This window comes from Peromyscus leucopus, chromosome 19, assembly GCF_004664715.2.
Source record: "Peromyscus leucopus breed LL Stock chromosome 19, UCI_PerLeu_2.1, whole genome shotgun sequence".
NCBI lineage: Eukaryota > Metazoa > Chordata > Mammalia > Rodentia > Cricetidae > Peromyscus > Peromyscus leucopus.
In genome coordinates, this window is record NC_051079.1 from 13,604,900 (window position 1) to 13,618,854 (window position 13,955).

Consider the following 13,955-nt stretch of genomic DNA (forward strand, 5'->3'; position numbering starts at 1 on the left):
CACAGAGTTAGACAGATGCAACATAAAAGAATGCAACACATCTTGGCATCATCAAACAAATGTTCCACAGCATGAATGAATGTAACCCATCTTCAACTAATATTCCACAACACCAGATTCTCTGTACAACTGTCATAAATTGGGTGGGTTCCCACCATCTCCACCGTGGGGTTGACTATTTTCTACAATGCTCACAGAGTTTAGAAAAAACAGTTTGCTAATAGTTACTAGTTCACTGCAGAGGAGACTGCCAAGCCTGCAGATGAATAGCCAGGTAGAAACTGGGCACAGAACAAAATACAGAGCAAGGGACTAGAAGCTCCCCCGCTCTCCCTGGCTCACCACCCTGCTAGCATCCCCATGTACTCAGCCATCTGCTGGTCAACCCTGAACTCCATAGTCCAGGTATTTTTATGGAGGCTCCAACATGAGGACATAATCTTTTATTAACAAAATCCTTAACACTTCTCTTGTTCTTGAAGGATGTGTCACTGAAAATCCCAACTTATATTCATGGTTTGGTCTTCCTGTTCATCTATGCCATCCAGGGGCCCAGCAAGAGTCATCTCATTAGAACAATAGATGCTCATCTCATCCAAGGGATAGATGCTCTGTGTTAATCTTTGGGTAGCAAAGAATGAATATCAGAACAAGTGTCATTGGTGGGCTTGCTCACTCCTATCCTAGGAAATAAGTGGGGTTTTAGGGTTTTCTAAACCTGTCAGCCTGTGTCTTTTTATTGGAGAATTGATACCATTGATACTGAGAGTTATCAATAAGCAATGTTTATTGATTTCTGTTATTATAGTGTTATAGTATGGGTTTCCCTCAACTTTTGATTTTCTGGACTGGGATTATCTATTCCTTGTATTTTCATAGGTGTGGTTAATCTCTATAGACTGAAGTTTTCCTTCTGATGTTTCTGTGAGCTGTATTGGTAGATAGAAATTTCTTGGATTCGGTTTTATTGTGGAATATGTTTCTTTCTCTCTGTCTATTGAGATTGTATAACAGGTTCCCAGACCCTAGGACATCTGGCACCATGTTGGAGGCACCATTCTGACCTTAAAGCCGAGCATGTAGACCACAACATCTGCCAAAATGGGAACCAAGACTGTGGTGGTTTGAATAAGGCTGGCCCATGTAGACTGGTAGATTTGAATGCTTGGCCACCAGGGAATGGCACTAATTGAAAAGATTAGAAAGTATGGCCTTGTTGGCAGAAGTGTGTCACTGGTAGTGGGCTTTGAAGTTTCAAAAGCATATGTCAAACCCAGAGTCTCTCTCTTCCTGCTGCCTGGGGATCCAGATGTAGAACTTTCAGCTCCTTCTCCAGTACCATGTCAGCCTGCATGCCACCATGCTTCCGGCCATGGTGATAATGGACCAAACATCTGAAACTGTAGCAAGCCCCCAGTTAAATGCTTTCTTTTATATGAGCTGCCTTGGTCATGGTGTCTCTTCACAGCAGTAGAACAGTGACTGAGACAAAGACTTAATCCATCAAAGACCAGGTCTGTAGATCCAGGATCCAGGAAAGTGCCTACATGCATTAGCCTTGCTTTTGACTTCAGTAGTTTTTCTTCTTCCCAGCTGTTCTTACTAACAGAAGTGTGTCAACCAGGATGTGGGTTTTGTACATAAAAGACAAAGAATAATGAGACTTGGGCCGCATGATTTGTGCAAGTTCCCCATGTAACCGCCGGCTGGCGTCATAGACTTTCTATTCAGCTTTAAGAGTGTCCATAAGTGTTCTCTAGTGGACTAACCTCGCAACAACTGAGAGTTTTGCTTGATATAATAGTCTGGGCTGACGTCTGTGGTTTCTCAGAGTTTGCAGAACATCCGTCCAAGCCCTTCTGGCTCTTGGAGTCTCCACTGAGAAATCAGGTATAATTCTAATAGGTCTGCCTTTATATGTTACGTGGTCTTTTTCTCTTACAGCTTCTAATATTCTTTCTTTGTTCTGCATGTTTAGTGTTTTGATTATTATGTGCTGAGGGGAATTTCTTTTCTCCAGTCTATTTGGTTTTCTTTATGCTTCTTATACCTTGATAGGCACCTCCTCCTTTAAGTTGGAGATATTTTCCTCTATGATTTTGTTGAAAATATTTTCTGTGCCTTTGACCTGGATTTTTCCTTCTTCCTCTATTCCTATTATTTGTACATTTGTTCTTCTCATAGTGTCCCATATTCCCTGAGTAATTTGTGCCCGGATGTTTTTAGATTTAAAATTTTATTTGACTGAAGTACCCATTTATTCTCCCTTGTCTTTAAATGCCCAAGATTCTCTTTTTTGTGTCTTGTAATCTATTAGCTTACCTCTCAAATTTTTGTTTGACATTCTAAATTTTTCATTACCAGTTTTATTTCAGTTTGGGTTTTTTCTAGTGATTCTATTTTTTTGTTAACATTCTACTTTCATGTCTTGAGTTGTTCTTATTACTTCACTCAACTGTTTGTGTTTTCATGAACTTCACTAAGGAATTTATTCATATTCTCCTTAAGGTCCTGAACATATCCATAATTGCTGTTTTGAAGCCCTGCGTTGTCCAGCACTGCTGCATTTCTCAGGGCCTGTTGCAATAGGGTTTCTGGTTTCTGGTGGAGGCATACTGTCTTAGCTGCTCACGTTTGTGTTAAGACACTGGGGTCTAGTCATTTGTAGTCACGATGTTTGAGGTGTTTCTTGGTGTCAGTATCTCTTCTTATCTTTGTTGGGTGGATGTTTCATTCTTTAGTTGCTGCAGAAGTGTGGTGGCTGTGGAGTCCCTGGTAGAGAGTGTTTCTACAGGTCAGCCAGTTACAGAAAGAAACCGAGATGACCTAGGAGGAAAGAGTAGGAGAGTCTTCAGAAAAGTATCAGTGGAATGGAGTCCACACCAAGAGGTGGAAAACACAGGGAATGGGGGCAGGGTAGGAGGAGGAGGAGGCTGCAGAAGGACGGGGATGGAGAGACGGGGATGAAAAGGCTGGGGGACCCTGGGTCCATACCAAAAGGTGGAGCCACCAGGGAATGGAGGTAGAGTGGGAGGGACTCCTCCTGCAAGCAGGCTTCTGCTGGACTGAGAGTGAGTATAATGGAGGACAGGAACGATAACGAACATCATCTGAGTTCCAGCCAGTGTGGCTGCTGGGAGTCCCTGATAGAACGTGTTTCTGCTGATGACCAGGTGACTCAAAGGAATGGGCATGCGCTAGAAGAGAAGGCTGAAAGGACCAGCAGAGAAGACCTGAGCTGTGTCAGCACAAGTGGTGGAGTCCCCCGGAAGTAGAGGTGGGGTGGAAGGAGGGGTCCCTGTGGGCAAGATATACTGGGGCAAAGAATAAATCTGGAGGACTGGAGAGATGGCTCAGAGGTTAACAGCACTGACTGCTCTTCCAGAGGTCCCGACTTCAATTCCCAGCAACCACATGGTGGCTCACAACCATCCTATAATAATGTCTGGTGCCCTCTTCTGTTGTGCAGACATATATAGAAACAGAACACTGTATACATAACAAATAAATAAATCTTTAATAAATAAATAAATCTGGAGAAATACGGATGTTAGAGCCAGGGAACCCCGGTCCGCACCAAGAGATGGAGTTTCCAGGGCATTGGGAAAGATATTTTAAGATCATTTTAGAAAGGACTGCAGACCAAGAAATTAAAGTTACTGTAAAAAAATCATCTGACTTTCAGATTTTTATTTATAGCACTCCCCAGACTTCTTCCTGGGATCCCTTGGGCACCTCTGATTTAACATGTCCTAAACTGAGCTCTGTATCCTGCTCAGTTTATCTAACATACATCCCATTTCATCATCTCCAGTTCCACTGTCCATTTAGACCAGACACACACACACACACACACACACACACACACACACACACACACACACACACACACACACACCCTCTGCTCTCCATCCTGACACTGTTTGAAGGATTTTGCTCTTCCTGACTCCATATTGTTGAAGCCATTTTCCTAAAAGTGGGCCCGATCCCAGATGCCTTTTCTCCAACATTGTTTCGGTTTCCTTTTGCCTACATACTAAGCAAAATTTTCATCCCGTACTTCTATGTTAATAATACAAGCATACATGGTATTGTAGTCATATATTATATACATAAAATATCACAAAATGTAAAATTGGAACCCTGAAATGAAAATGAAGTCAATTCTATTTTGTGTGCTATTTACTGATGGGAGGTTAAAATCAATTGCTATCACCTAAACATTGTTTAGTGAGAGCAATGTGAGTAAAAATAGGTTTCATAATCTTGGAAATTCTTTTTTGTTTGTTGTTTTTTTTTTTCAAGACAGGGTTTCTCTATGTAGCTTTAGTGCCTGTCCTGGATCTTGCTCTGTAGCCCAAGCTGACCTTGAACTCAACAGAGATCCACCTGGCTCTGCCTCCCGAGTGCTGGGATTAAAGGTATGCGCCACCACCGCCCAGTGGAACTTTTTATTTGTTTGTTTGAGACAGCCTATTCCTAAGCAGTGAAGGCTGATATCAAATTCATTATTTACAGGGCCTCCAACTTGCCATCCCCAAGCCTCAGGCTCCTGAGTACAGGGATGACATGTGAGCTTCACCACACATGGCTAATTTGGAGAAGCTGTGTTGTGATAAGGTCACTTAATAAATCTGAGTGACAGCAGTCGATTTTGATGTTTAGGGTGATGGCTCTGAGAGCCTCTAACTGTGCTTCCCAGGGAGCTGCACATGCAAGTGAAGGATATGATTGGATAAAATTATAATTGTTCCATTTTCAAAGGCACTTACAGATTTTGAAGGGCTTTTCTGAGAATATACTGCTGTCCATAATGTTTCTGCTGTCTTCAGTCATTTTAAATTATCCATGTTTTACAGGCTGAGTTTGTCAAACTAGATAATGTAATACATAAATCTATTTAAGTACATGTAAATAGCTGATAAGTGGAAGCTTCCTTTAAGAATTAGTAGAGATTAATTAAGGACACTCCTTCATGCTGTCGATCCCAAGCCTCCCCTCAGAATTCCTTGAGTTTGGTACATAGATCCCTGCGGATCTGCACACCAGCTCAAGTTGGGGCCAATGTCAATGCTAATTACTGGTAAAGCCTCAGTCCTCTAGACAAAGGAATGCATTAACGGGACCTCTGCCTTCAATGTGCACTGTAATAAGACAGTTCTGGTCATCATGGTCTGGGACTCCTGCTGCTCCTGAGGTGCTGGAGGAGGGTTTTGAGTTCAAGGCCACACTGAGTGACTGAGCAAGACCCTATCTCAAAACAAAACCACAGGCGAAAGGAAAAGGCCTGGGGCTGGAGTTTCACGATGGAGCACTTGTCTGGCATGGAGCACTTGTCCGGCATGGAGCACTTGTCTGGCATGGAGCACTTGTCTGGCATGGAGCACTTCTCTGGCATGGAGCACTTCTCTGGCATGGAGCACTTCTCTGGCATGGAGCACTTGTCTGGCATGGAGCACTTGTCTGGCGTGTGCTGAGCCTATCCCAGAGCTGAGAAATACAGTGGGGGCGGGGAAGGTGAAAAAAAACAAACATGAAAAACTGTTGCCTTGGCTCCACCTCCTCTAAGCAGCATTAAGAACTATACACCCACCCTACTTCTTTGTATGTGATTGTATTTCCAGTGTGTCATAAAATGATAAGCACTTCTGTCACAGAATGACTTTTGAACCTTCGTTATACTTTAAACAAAGCCTATGCTTCCTAAGCACATTGTGTAATGAGCCTACTTCCTCTTCCATTCGGTTTCTTTATGGGGGCGTCAGAGTCAGCTACCATTAAAGCTAGACGCTGGGGAGACATTTAAACTGGACTGCCTGGCACACTTTAGCCAACCTGAAAATACTTGCTCCTAGGAATCCACACACACTTTGGAGTTGGTGGGACTAGGGGCTGTAGACAGCACCAGGCAGTGATCCCAGCACACTGCCATCTGATGGCACTTTTATTATCCATCTTAATAAACACTGTCAGAGCTTGGTAATGGGCACTTTCACCTCAGTCTTAGGTGCCGTTAGCCATATTTCTAAGTGGTTCTCTGTAGCATATCTCCCGAGGTTACAGATCGTATCCAAGGCAATAGCACAACTTAGCAAAGACTCAAGGGGGTGGGGGCCAGTCAGACAGAGAAGGGACTGAGCAAAAAGGTCACAACTTCAAAGTCCTGTGCGTTGGATGTTTGTACAAATGTGCAGTAGAAGCTGTCGGAATTTTAGGGAATGATCATGTTTTACAAAAGCAGTTGCTGGGGAATAGTTTTATAGAGTGTAGTCAGTCACTGATATATGTGTTCAGAGACAACACAAGATTGAAAGCAAAACCATGACTCAGTACCCTGCAGCGTATAATATCTAATACCTGTACTGCATGCTGGATTTTACATCAGGCATCAGTGTTTATCCCTTACAAATATATGAAGTAAGGGAAGATATATGTGGCAGATTTAGCTGATACAATCTTAGCCCTTTAGCAAAACCTCAACGCTTTCTGAAAATCATTTTATTTTTCTCACATTATTATCAGCAAATTTTTCTCATTTGTGAGCTTATTTTTCCCTTGAGAGGCTATAATGCAATGTTCCCGTGAACATGACCAGAAAATTCTTTGTCAAAGGCATAGTTCAGATGATCATGCGGATGACCTGGGATAATTTTACCCTAATGACTTTCCCCTATTTTTTTTGTTGTTATTGTTGTTTTAAGCTTTCACTCTTTACACACATACATTCACCCAAACTTAGAAATATATATCATATTTGTCAACAAAATTGTAGTCTTACACATTTAAGGTAGATAAGATCCCTGGGGAAGAACCAAGACAGTATGTCACAGATGAGTCTGGATGACCAGCACCTGGAACAGACTGAGCTGGCGTAGAATCAACTGGAGTAGCCTGAGCTGGAGTACACTGGCCTGGAGTAGGAGTAGATTGGCCTGGAGTAGACTGGCCTGGAGTAGACTGGCCTGGAGTAGACTGACCTGGAGTAGACTGGCCTGGAGTAGACTGAGCTGGAGTAGACTGAGCTGGAATGGACTGAACTGAAGTAGACTGACCTGGAGTAGACTGACCTGGAGTACACTGGCCTGAAGTAGACAAGTGTTTTTCTCGTTCATATTGTATTAAAACAGCACCACATTAATGGTTCCCATCCCAAACACCACACAGTGCTACAGTCTCCCAACTGTAATTTCCGCTAACCTGCTTTAGTTTAATTTTATCCCTAACTTCCTCTAAATGGATCACTGTGGGCAATATTATCTACTATCACAAACTTACTACTTCCTGTTCCCTTTGAGCATATAGTTCCTTAAAATTTGAATTTAGCATAACTTCCCTTAAGCAATGCAATTGAGAAAAGCCTTGGGTCATTTGTGAGTGAAAGCACTCAGGTTCTCAGGTTTGGTGTACAATCCCTTCTGCTCCTTTTCCTGTTGTATGCTCAGGGAGATGTCAAAGGAATGAAGCAGGTTGGAAAGACAAGGATCAAGGACAGCTTCTCTGGAGCCTTTTTGTGTATTCAACCACTGAGATTTTGGTAGCATTTGTTACAGCAGCAAAGTCTGTCCTATCCTGAAGGACACGGTTTCTCCCCAGTTGTGTTCACACTGTCATCCTCTGGGCAACAGCTCATGGCTGCTGACGTGGCTCTTACACCAGTAAGTCCCATTCACATATGAGTTGATGACAGCTTTGAAGACAAAGTCTAGAGGAAATACCAAGGAACAGCAGGAAGGTAGCTGAGATAGATCATACTGTGTATCCACACACTCATCAGGTCCCTAGATCACTAGTGGAAGGTTGTTCAATGCAGGCGGCTGTCTTGATATAACACAGAGAAGGTGTCAATGTTATGAGAGGTAGGAGTTTTAGACCACACTAAAGGCTGCTGGGGGTTTCAGTAGAAATGCACAGCAAATATGTGTGATCTGTGAGTTTGAGTTACAGCCTGGTCTACACAGTGAGTTCTAGGACAGCTAGGGCTATCCAGAGATATCCTGTCTCAAAAATACCACCCCATCCATACCCCTAGAAGACAGCATAGGTTTAAATCAAAGTTATTGTGGTAGGCATGGTCTGAGTGTTGGTACAGTAGCAGAGCGCTTGCCTGACACCTAAGAAGTCCCAGATTCAAACCTCAGGACCACCGCCAAAGTTAATTTTATAAGCACAGACTAACAGAACCTAAAGACTTGAATGCTAAAGCTATAACTAACCACCACCACCCCTTTTCTTTTTTCTGAGACACAGTTTCTCTGTGTAGTCCTTGCTGTCCTGGAGCTCACTCTGTAGACAGGGACTTGGGAAGAAGTGAAGGATGTAGGTATGGATTCAGAAGTAATCTCCACACACTCGAAAACTGAACTAAAACATAAATTGAATTTGTGAGGCAGTTGGTAGAGAGGGGAAGAATTAATCTTAGAAATACCTATATTTGGGGCACAGAGGGAGCAGGGCAAGCAGGGAATGGGAAGTACGATGACATCCCCATTCATCCTGACAGCTAAGAATATCAGATCTTCATTAATAAAGCCATTTATATTTAAATTTCAAGTTTTTTAATGAGGAGGGAAAATGTACAGCTCCTTAACAATCCATTTACTCACTCCATATTAAAATAGATTACCCATCCAACAGGCAGCTGGGCATTATCTGTAATAAAAAGCAAAATGATTTTTTAATTCAGTGTCTGAGAACCAATTCGTCACAATTTAAAGTAGAAAATGAACTTTTTGAACAAATGTGATTTGCTCTGCACTGTGGCCAATTTTGATTCATGACACAGACACCTGCTTGTCTGGTGTACTGTGGGAATGACCATTGTTTGTGGGGCGATTACCTTATCCCTACACCATTTACACCAGACTCCTGCAAGCATGCTGAGCGTCACTTCTGCTCTGATGACCCCAGCAGTTAATTAGCTCAGCTTCCTAAACGTTGGTGTGTCAGGCACTATGGAGGTCCTGGCTTGTCCTCCCTGGGCCTGCAGTGAGCTGGGTATTTATGCTGTGGTGGTTAACATCATCAAATTGGCGGGGTCTAGAGTCACCTAGGAGACAAATCTCTGAGACTGGATTAACCCGGGTAGGAAGACCCATCCTAAATGTGGGCAGCACCATCCCATAGGCTGTGGTTTCAGAAGGGATACAAAGGAGACAGCAAGCTGGGCAGCATTCCTTGCTCTCCGCTGTCTCACCAGCTGCCTCACACTCCTGCAGTCATTCCTTCCCTGACATGATGGAAAACTGACCCCTCCTCCCTCGAGCTGCATTTGCTGGTCTTTTCTCATAGCAACCCGGAGAACAATTAATACCAGTCCCATCTTACAGCCAGAGAGCCGGGCAGCCAGAATGCAACAAGGGCTAGCTGGTGTCAAAGTGTGCTCTAAGCCTTGTATTCAAACTAGTACTTATATCACTTAGGAGTTCACTAGGCACACAGAATCTCAGCTCAAGGCTGGATCTACTCACATCCGAATTGGGTTTTAACAAGGTCCCCAGGGGATCCATCTGCACGAGAAACTGGGTGAGTGCGGTGCTAAGTCAACCCCCACAAGGATTTTTTAACGGACACTGGAGGAGATGCATTCTTCCCCTTAGTTAGCAGGGAAGGGTGGGGTCCTCAGGATGAGGCTGACCCTTCTCTCTGGGAACCAAAGGAAGGAGTCCCACAACAATTTGTTTCGGATTCAGACACTGGAGAGTATTGTGAACAGCAGTGGTCGGGACCACTTCCAAGAGCAGCAGATACTGAGCCTGGTCTTGAGGCCCGAACATTTTCTTAGTTCGTTTCATTTAAAAAAAAAAAAAAAGAAAAGAAAAAAAAAAGCTGCTGTTCCAGATGGGCAAGTGCCCACATCAAATCGTCTTCCGGAGTGAGTTTCCCCAGTCCGGAACCTATTTTCCAGCTTGAACCCAAATATCAACAGAATCGAAAGGTAGATTTGGAACCTCAGTGCAGCATAGTTACTAAATCATTAATCGCGCCATCGGGCAAAGAGGTGCTTCTTTTAATTAATATTCATGAAGCAATAAGTATGCCCCCTCATTATCCAGCAGGCCCTAGGAGTGAGTGCAGATCCTAGGCGCAGGTACTTCATTCAGGGTGGGACTTCGCCTTTGGATCCTTTCCGCAAGCTTCGCCCTCCTGCTCTCCGCTGGCTGCAGCCATCCGCTCTCTCCCTTTCTCCCCCCCCCCCCTTTTCCCTCGGTCACCAGTTCAGCCGGTCTGACCCAGAGTTCCCCTGAGAATCACCTCGAACCTGGGGGTCCCCTCCACAGCTGGAGTCTCCACCTGCACCCCGCACCCGGAGAAGAGGCGGACGCCCGGGGGGGGGGGGCTCTCCGGAGTGGACGCCGATGGTGGCAGACGGCGAGTCACGTGAGCCTGTGGAGGCGGAGCGTGGCCGGCTGAGGGGGTGGAGAAAACAAAGCCCCCAGCTGTCAGCAGAGGAAGGAGGCGACAACGCCGGAGCAGGTGAGTCAAGTACGTTCAAAGCTGTACAGCCCTGGCGCACCCCGACACCCTTTGCCCTGGGTGGGTCCCTCCCAGGCCCCGCGTTGGCCGCGCCTCCCCCACCCCCGCCCGGGTCTGCTGGCTGCAGATCGCGGAGCAAGCGGATCCCGGGGTCTCCGAGCCCATCAAGAAGTTATCCAGCCAGGGGTGTGCACGCAGCCGAGCTCTTACGGGTCGCCCCTCTCTTTGGGTGGGTGGGGGGCTAGAGCAGTAGACCCCAAGAGGAGGAAGGGAGTCAGAGCTGCCACGCTGGCAGACACAAAGTGCACTGGCCGGAGAGTGAAGACTGAGGCCACCTAGGAGAGGGGGACTTGTGGGTGCGCGCCCTCGGAGCTCGGCCCCTCCTGCTGGAGGACCGGGACGCGGGGGCTGAGAGCCCCCGGAGCTCCTAGAAGCTGCGCACTTTGGAGCAAACCAAGAAGTGTGCCGCGCGCGCCCACAGTCTGGAGTGCATCCCCGGATCCCCAAGCTCTGCTGCCGCCCCCGGTGCGTCCTGTCTGGGGACACACTGGTCACGCGGCTGGGACCGATCTCTCCTGGATCCGGGACTTGGGGGACCCGGTGTGTGGCAAGGAAAGTGGATTGCTAGTCTGGTCCTGAGGGGTTCGGCAGGGAGCACGCGCAGAGAGAGAGGGCTACTCGAAGACCACCACTCTGATTTGGAGGGGCATTCTTCAGTCTACCCTACTAAGTGCTGCGCCGGAACCAAAAGTGAGGCCACAAAGGCTCAGAAAGCGGGGCGGATTCAAAAAAGACCCTCCTCTCTAAATCTGAGCCTTAGGCAAAGCGGACTTCCGACCAGAAAGAGCAAGAGGGTCTGGTCACTTTGAGTCACTTTGCCAAGCCAGTGTCAGAGGCGCAGCTGCCGCCTCGGAGGAATGGAGCTGCGGCCATTGGACCAGGAGCCTTTGTCTTAACCTCCAGTCCCCTTCTGCTGGTCCTCGTTGGGCGCGCTGAATAATTAATTAATTATTAATATTCCTAACATTAACTGTCCCTTCACCTCAGCTCCAGACGCCCCTGCTGTCCCTCCTTCCACCCCCTAACTCCCAGCAGGTATTCACTACTTCCTCATGTCCAATCCTTTTCTGGAAAAATTAAATAAAGTGATCCAGAACCAAAAGATGACTGCCAAAAGCACTACAGAGGGCAGGGGTCCATGCAAAAAATCAAGGGTTAAGTAAATACCCACGCCCGCGCGTGCCTGCGCGCAGGGAGTAGAGGAGTCGCAAGAACTTTCTTGATTAGCATAAGTATCTGCCCCGGGGCCGCGGTGCAAGGCGGAGGCACTGCCCTGGCTTAGGTACAAGAGAAGTCCAGTCTTGAATGAGGTCTGAGCAGGACCTGCTTCTAATCTGAGAGGACCTCGGGGGTGCCACTTGGCGGAACCGGACGCTAGGATGAAACAGATCAGAGATCAAAGGGTAATCAGAAAGGTAATGCGGGGGTGCTTCTCTTGGATACCAGGCAAAGTGGTGGCGGTGGTGGGGAAGTGCTCGCCCAGGCAGCGTCCCTCTTGTTAACACCCGGTTTTGCTGTCACTTTTGTCTCCCAAGCTAACACATCAGCTGGGAAAGTGTCTTGTGCCATTGATCTCTGAAATAGGGTGGTCTTTGGAAAGCTCCCTTTGCGCGCGAGCTCTGATTTCCAAACTTGGCTTCGTCGTGGAATCACCTGTGGAGGGAGATTTAGGGATTCCTGGTAGCTACATCCCATCCTAAACCATTTAAGTCAGATTGTTGGCGGGGTGGGGCGAGGTCTCAGCATTATTGGTATTAAACAAAACTTCCAGGTGATTCCACTGCATAGCTGGTCGAGAACCACTTTGGTAACAGCAACATGGTTGTGTTACAAGATGCCCCTTTAACTACTTGAGTGGGTGAGAGAGAAAGAGAGAGGACACTGAAACTGGGGTGTCAGTGACTCACACCGTATGGCAGATGACTGTCATCTGGAGGCCTGGCAGGTTGTGACATCTCCCCACAACAGTATTTTCCCCTTCCCTGCCTGGGGTCTGGTTATTGCTGGATATTTGGAAGTTCAGTGTCCATGCCTAGTGTGTGCACTGTCGTTAAGGGAGACGGAGAGAAACTTTCATTCTGGCCATGACGCAGGCGTGTAGCAGGCAGCAGGGAAACCCATCAGAAATAAACCGTGAGCAGCCGGGTGAGTCAGCAGGCTGCGCGCCAGTGCCCGCCCTGTGAATAGGAAGTAATTATGGCTTGTCGTTATTGACACGCACACACATCACTCCTTTGAAAGAACATCTTAATATCTGATCAGGATGTTTGCTTGCCAGCGCCTCTCCCTCTTCTACGTCCATCCCTACCTGCCTTGAATAATCCTAGCTGCTGCTAGCAAGGAAACCGATGCCAACTAGACAGCTTGTGGGAAAGGCATATTTTAAAAGGCTTCTGGGAAAGTGTAAAGTAGCTTGGGTTATCTCAGTTATAAGAAACAGAGAGGAGGAGCGCCGAGCAGCGGTGATTCAGGCCTTTAATCCCAGCACTCTGGAGACAGAGGCAGGAGGATCTCTGAGTTTGAGGCCAGCCTACAGAACAAGTTCTAGGACAGCTAAAGGCTACACAGAGAAACCCTGTCTCGAAAAACAAACAAAAAAAAGAAAGAAAGAGAGAGAGAGAGAGAGAGAGAGAGAGAGAGAGAGAGAGAGAGAGAGAGGGAGAAAAGAAGAAGGAGGAGGAGGAGGAGAAGGAGGAGGAGGAGGAAGAAATTGCAGTATGTACATTTTTTTTAAAGGCCATACATGGCCGGGCGGTGGTGGCGCACGCCTGTAATCCCAGCACTCAGGAGGCAGAGGCAGGTGGATCTCTGTGAGTTCAAGGCCAGCCTGGTCTACAGAGCTAGTCCAGGACAGGCTCCAAAGCTACAGAGAAACCCTGTCTCGAACCCCCCCCACCCCCCCCAAAAAAAAGGCCATACACTATTTGATGCATTCAGGGCTGAACTCAATGAACTGTTTAAAAAGAAATAGCTGTACCTAACATTTTATATGAAATTCTGTTTGCTATTGACCAACCCTGTGTGTGTGTGTGTGTGTGTGTGTGTGTGTGTGTGTGTGTGTGTGTGTGTGTATACTGCTCAAGTGTACCTATGCGTACTGGGGATTGAACCTAGAGTCTCATGTGCTAGGCAAGTGTTCCTCTGCTGGGCTGCATGCATCCTGAGCTCGCAGGTGTTTAACTTAAGGAAATCAGACTCAGAAAGTCAAAAAAGACAAGTTCTACATTTTTCTCTCATATACAAATCCTAGACTTTAATTTTTATATGTGTATGTATATGGGGGAGGGGGCATGAAGCTAGAGAGGTGACCGTGAGAGAGGAAGAAAATATCTCACGAGGGGAAGGGAAAAGTACAATGGATTGCATGGGACATGAAAATGAGAAATTTCTGGGGAGTGTGGAGGATGCTACAGGAGGGTAAG

General features: G+C 46.4%; 1 protein-coding gene and 1 long non-coding RNA gene across 3 annotated transcripts in view; one reads left to right on the forward strand and one right to left on the reverse strand.

Moving 5' to 3' along the window:
• Positions 1–4,399: 4,399 nt before the first annotated feature.
• On the reverse strand, positions 4,400–10,348 carry LOC114705685. Its single transcript, XR_003736426.2, has 3 exons — positions 10,252–10,348; positions 8,604–8,649; positions 4,400–5,490 (listed from the first exon to the last, which is right to left on the reverse strand). It is a non-coding gene; the product is annotated as an uncharacterized LOC114705685 (long non-coding RNA).
• A 42-nt stretch (positions 10,349–10,390) lies between these two features.
• Positions 10,391–13,955, forward strand: part of Mapre2 (microtubule associated protein RP/EB family member 2) — a 148,951-nt gene continuing 145,386 nt past the window's right edge. The window contains exon 1 of one of the 2 annotated variants that reach the window (XM_028887707.2): positions 10,391–10,473. The gene's annotated coding sequence lies outside the window, so the exon portion shown is untranslated. Of the gene's footprint in view, positions 10,483–13,955 lie in introns of both variants that reach the window. The other variant, XM_028887708.2, reaches the window with a different exon arrangement.